Consider the following 6288-nt stretch of genomic DNA (forward strand, 5'->3'; position numbering starts at 1 on the left):
GCCGTGTAGCCCTGGGAGAGGGGCCCTGAGGGCACAGACACGGGGTTTCCCTGCCCCTGCTCAGCCTCGTTCCCATTGGTTGGTTTGTGTTCCCTGCGCGGGCAGAAGGACCCTCGGTCCCGTGACTGGAACAGTTCCTCGGCAGAGCCCCGGCCATGCGGCTGGAGAAATAAACATCTCTGAAACAGCTAGCAAGAATCTGTCCACATATGTATTTCCTTTCCACGGGATTCCTGGTTTGGTATATGCATGTTGCAGGATCCCCACTGCAACATATGAGGTGGCGATTCAAAGGAATGAGCCTTGCACTTGGAATATGGTTTGTACTGTCTCAGCTGTAATAGGGGAATTCATTCTGTTGTCTTGGCCCTATCCTTGAGAAAGAAATTTCATCTTTTCTGCTTGAAAGGACTGTTATGTGTGAAGAGCTGAGTTACTAGTCATAGGCTCATGAGATTTTTAGCATATTTGTTTTTCTCCTTTTGCTCAGGATTATGGAAAAGTAAGCCTTTGTGGATATTTTCTGCTATATACATAATCAATATTCTGAAATGAACAAAAAGTGTCAATTTTTTTTTTTTTTTTGCAGTGAAAAGAACTTTTTTACCTTAACTTTAAAAATCATTATGCTGAACTAACACATGTGAAGTACTTGAGAACAAATTCATCCATATGTATATTTACATTGTAAATTTACTTTGAGTAAGGCATATATTCACCTTCCAAATGTCAAAGGGGGCAGAATGGTGCTATCCATGTTATTGCAGGTGTGCCTTCAATCTGTGTGAAATACAGATATGTATTTCTTGCTGCTTGAGGAGTCCTTAGGTATTACACACCAGACCTAACAGAAGTTAGGTTGCTGCAGTTATCTAGGTGCAGCATTTTGTGCATTGCCTCTTGCTCCTTTGGCTTTTCCTGGTTTAGGCTCCTCTTTGGATTATCCAGCCCAAACGACCAGGGTGACACGAGCAAGCTGAGTCTGGTGCTCCAGGTTTCACCTCTAATATGTTCTGATTTTATAATGTGACACAGGATTTCAGGGAAGATGTTTCCAGAGAGTAGAAGTTATCAACTTGGCATGAATAGTGCCCACACAGTTTGGAACTGTAAAAAAAAAATAAGTAATCTGCAAATGTAGGTGGTCTTGAACAATTATTAACTTTAATAGTGTCCTGATGGTTGTGTGTTTACTGATAATGTGTATTTCTGTCTATACAAGACAACTGAAATAATTATAAAGTCGCATCTGTTTTGCAGCATGTCCTGGTTGGTTTTTTCAGCTCTTTAAGCACTTGCCATATCATAAACAATTTACATGTGTAATTTAATTACATTTCAAATAGTAGAAGTTATATTAGTGGCTATAGTTATTTCTTTTATAGGAATTTAGAGGTTTTATAATAAAGAGAATAAGGAAAAACTTAATTTTCACAGCAAAAGTATAAATTAATGTACTTTATAAAAGCCTGAAAATTCTTTCTACCCCAAACTTTTCCATTTACTATTTCTATATAACCTTACTTTTGGGGGAATTTTCTTCCCTCCCATTGGCTATATCAGTAAAAGTAACATCTAGTTTAAAGAAGATATAAAGTACTATTTACCAAACTACATTATGCAGTTAAGCAGCTTTAGGTACCCAGATTGCTTCTGTCAGATTCACAGATTTCAAACTGTGATTTAAAGTATATTTTCTGCAATTTTGACCTTGAGGAATAGTAAAAGTAAATTCAATGTAAACAGAAATCTTCCCCAGATGGATTATGCAGAATTGCCAAAGGGATGTGGCTGTAAAAGGCAACATTCCTGCAGGTAATTTTTGAGACGTGTAGAGAATAAAATGTTTGCTACATCATTTACTTTTGACAACAGAAGCAAAGATTGTAGGACTGGATAGGCCTTTTAACTCACAGAACCCTGTACCTTTTTCTGCTGTATTAGAAATGTATTATAAGTTAGCTGGCTGTATTTTTGAGACCTGAGATTTTGAGTCATAGCACACTTTTCCTTTGGTTACAGGTAAGCAGCTTGGTGGCATTTCGAAGATGTAATGCTCTAATGAACCACCCTGGAAACAGATGAGCGGACTTGTACAAGAACCCCTCCTTCCCCCAGGAACATGAGAAATTGCACACTACTTTGGAGAGTTCAGTAGGCTTTGATGCTTGGGAAACAGCATGAAGTGGACTGGATCCCACCACATGATATAAGAAACATTTCAGTTTGGAAGACAAGCCATATGAAGATACTGTAGAAAACCGTTATTTTCTCTAACAGCTGAAAAGTAAGTTTTTGAATGTGAAGCTGAACTTTTCTAATATGTATGGGTGACAAAATGCTGTCCTCTGTGTAATGGTGTACTGAATTAAAATGCAATGGATTTTGTTATCCCCAAACCATCTTGTTAGCAGAGGTTAAAGCTGGTGGTAAGTTCAACAGTTCATGGGGCAAACTTTCTTGGCAGTGCTTTAGAGACCTGTGCCAGAAGAGCGTGATGAAAAAGAATATCAAATTTAAATGATACATCACAGTTTTATTTGTTTGTACTAATGTCTACTTTCACCAAACAATTCTCCAGAACCCCACATTCCCATAGAAGCACCGTTATTCCATATTAGCTAGCCTGGGTCTGGAATAGATGGGGGTCTTTTTTGGAGCTGCCTTTCACCCTACTTTATGAAGAAAAGTGTACCTAACATCAAAGACTTCTGTTGAATGAAGTTTTCTGTCAAATTCTGTTTTGTAATCAATGCTTCACAGGCCAGTAATTGGTATCAATAACTACTATAATAAACTAAGCGAGCCTGCTAATGGTGCTACAATGATACATAGCAGAGTCTCATGAGAAGGAACAACTGTAGCTTTGCCATTTCTCATGACAAAGAAGAATATAATCTAGGATTTGAGTCGTGGAAATATTTTATATTGCTATTTTAAAATTGAAGAATGGGAAGAACTACACCTGCTTAGCTGTGAATGATTGTACTTTTAGAAATCTTTTGTCATGGATTAAAATTTCCAGGGAAAACTGAATCTTCAAAGCTTGCTGTCCTGGAGGTTTATTATGCTTCTTAAGGGGGGGGGTAAAAAACAATTTGTAGAGCAGAAAAATTAAGACTGCTTACACATGCACATAGTTGTACTAAGACTCAAATTGCATTCTGTGATTTCAAGGTTATTTGGACTGCAGGTTATTATGTTCAGTTTAGCTTTTACTGGTAGAACAATTATATTTTAGGCTTGATGTTTATACTTGCTTTTAAAGGATTAAATGAAAGCTACAGTTGAAGGGATGAAAGTCACCTGGCTTTTTTCCCCCCACATTTAATTAATTAAAATTGAACTTTGAGGTTAAAACTTACTAATGAAATGTAAAATTTATAATTATGTTACCCTGGAAAAACAAATGTGCCGTGCCAAGAAGTGCATTAGTTGAGTTTCTTATTTTCTGCTGAAATCCTTGGGGTTCAAAGGACATTCAGAGAGAAGCAGCTCTGGGCAGAGGATTTTGACTAACGATACAGTAGGAACTGTAGTTTCCGGCTATCATCCTGTAGCCGCCTCCTTTTTTCACACAATTTGATCACATTTCCTTCAGTGTTTTTAAGGGATATTAAAGATGAGGTGAAGAAATAAACAAAGACACAAACCTGAGTCTTTAGATAAACAATAGTGTATCCTAGTTTTTATTTTGATCTATGCCATTCTTCTTTCAAGACAGTCACACATCAAATGCTCCAAGATTCAGTCCATCAGAATGCACAGCAGCATTAAGGTACAATAAATCTTAGTACACAGCACTGAGAAAAAGAGATACAATTTCCTCAGGCTAAGAATTTAAATTTGAACTGCAGGTTTTCTCAGAGTGGTGGATTTTGAAACTATTTCTTCTTCCTCTACAGCTTCTGAAGAATTTTTCCAGACAAAGGATATAATGTAGGAAGGTGATATTTCCTGTACACCTGGAGCAGTCTTGGTAACCCAGTTTAAAATATTGCTCTACATCCATACAGCTTTTTATTGTCTCCTTCACAATGTGTGATACTTCATCTACAGTCATTGCAAAACCATTTTTGTTCTACATAATACAGGTTCTTCCTTTATAAGTTAAATTAAATTGAATTTATTGTACTTTCAACCATGTTGTTGAATTAAATCTTTTTGGAACGGTTAAAAATACCAGGTGTTGTTTTGCTACCTATTCAGCTCATAATGTACATCTTTAAATTTAGTCTCTTGTATATTCATATCTTAAAAAACTTGAACCATACTGAGTCTTTATCTCTGATACAAAATGCTGTTCTTTTTTATCATAATGCCATTTATCATTCTTTTTGCCTCACTGGTGTGTGAGACATCTGAAACCATACTTCTTATTTTATTGCTATTAATATTTCTTAAAACCTTTTTTCCAAGGACCCTGTCAAAAGGAATTTCAAGGTCCCAAGGAATTATATCTGCTTGTTTCCTTTTGTGCATCTTGTCTTAGCATTCTGCAAAAAGGATGTATTTATAGAATGCCTGCTCAATGACACTGTTTTGTGTCTATCGCCTGATACTTTCATGTTTTGCTGTGTGACTCTTGTTCACTTTCTTAGTATGAAGTAACTTTTGCTAACTTTGAAAATCTTTAAATTCCTGTTAGACCAGTTTGCAAATAACTAGAGAAAATACACTGCGCATCTGTCTGAAATTAGGGACGTGACATCACACTGATTCTGCATAATCCATTTGCTGCTTCACTACTGTTAAATTTGAACTTTGGAATCATACTTTTCTACCAACAAAATCTTTTAAATTTATAAAAGATTTAAAAAAAAAATTATTTTCTTGTCTAACAAGCTTTGATCTGTTCTATCCCAATCTTTTATGTGTATTATTTCAAAAGTTAATTTCATGATATCAAATCTATTTCTGGACACAGCTGTGTGATGCTTGCTGCCTACTGAGGTTAAGCCACATTATATGGAAATTCGATTTATTGATACTGTAAGGCTTGTTTTGCCATGATAAGGGAAACTTCTGCTACATCTGCAGTGTTAGTAGGGCAGGCTTCCTTTATCGTTGCAGCAACAGTCTTAGTCCTGGAGAGAGGTGTTGGCTTTTCTTGCAGATTAGCAGCTCTGTGTTTTGACTCAGGTTATTTTTGTCCGACATTCACTATTCAGAAAAAAGTGTGATTGTGTAAAAGATTTAAGCAGGAGTCAATATATCTTTAGTGGTTATTTCACCCTTTTTGTCTTTAAATGATTTTCTTTAAAGCTGTTAGCCAAGAGCTTTTCATATTTAGGGTCTGGTTTGATGTTGGTAATAGTCACCACAAAATCCACTGACCTAACTTGATGGTTTTATGTCCCCTACTAACTCACTTCAAAAACCTTTGAAAAACTTATGTGGGTTTTTTTTTTATTTCAGGGGTTGCAATCTGTGCTCTCAAAGCTAATAAAACTGAAATAGCTGGTACAGGAACTTTATCCAAGTCATGACAGCTGAAAACTGATGAGGGCCATCTGATTACATGTGGACCAAATCATGCCACCTAAGTGCAGGAGGACCGAAAGGATCCTGAGTGCGCTGTGGCTTTTACATAGCTGAAAGCTTAATTCAGAACTCATTAAATCAAGCGAATTATCTACTGATTTTGGTAACCTGTAGTAAACTTCATTTGCAAAAAACCTGCTTTGCAGCATTTAAGAGAATTAGACTTTAAACTGTATGTAACACAACTGCAAGAGAGTGCAAGACAATTGGAAAAGTGTTCCAAAGGAAGGATGAAGTTATGTGTAAATACACAGCTTGGATGAGAGACAGAAGTACAGCTTTGTGTGCCAGAAGCTGCGGAGGAAGAGGTGTTTGCACCAACAGGGAGCAGATTGTGTGCACATACTGCTTTAGAAAAACAGGAACTGAGGGCTCCCTCAAAGACCATCCTTTACAGGAACAAGCCTTCATTTGCAGCACAGTGGCTCTTGAGCTATCAGGCTTTTAATTCAAAACACGGTTATTAGGAGCCGTGTTAATTTTACATAATCTTGTCAGCTTTTAAATTGTGTTGTTATTTCAGCATCAGTGACTGAAGGGTGCATTATTTCATAAAGAGAAAAACAAAACAACAACCCATCTGCTCACCTAGGTAACATGAATCAACAGTTAGTGTTTTTATTTCCTGACATAATTTGTGAATATGGTCCCTATTTATTTCTGCTGAGGTTTCAAAGTTGATTTTATTTCAGGGTGTTTATAGCTGACATATTTTCCAAGCCATGGGATCACATTTTCTCCTAT

The 6288-nt window shown here is 36.7% G+C and overlaps 1 long non-coding RNA gene across 1 annotated transcript; it reads left to right on the forward strand.

The window, feature by feature from the left end:
- The first annotated feature begins 205 nt into the window (after positions 1-205).
- On the forward strand, positions 206-4182 carry LOC108448281. The gene is made up of 2 exons (XR_001864126.1): positions 206-2287; positions 3906-4182. It is a non-coding gene; the product is annotated as an uncharacterized LOC108448281 (long non-coding RNA).
- The last annotated feature ends 2106 nt before the right edge of the window (positions 4183-6288 follow it).

The sequence above is a fragment of the Corvus brachyrhynchos genome, unplaced genomic scaffold (assembly GCF_000691975.1).
Source record: "Corvus brachyrhynchos isolate BGI_N302 unplaced genomic scaffold, ASM69197v1 scaffold178, whole genome shotgun sequence".
In the NCBI taxonomy this organism is placed as follows: domain Eukaryota; kingdom Metazoa; phylum Chordata; class Aves; order Passeriformes; family Corvidae; genus Corvus; species Corvus brachyrhynchos.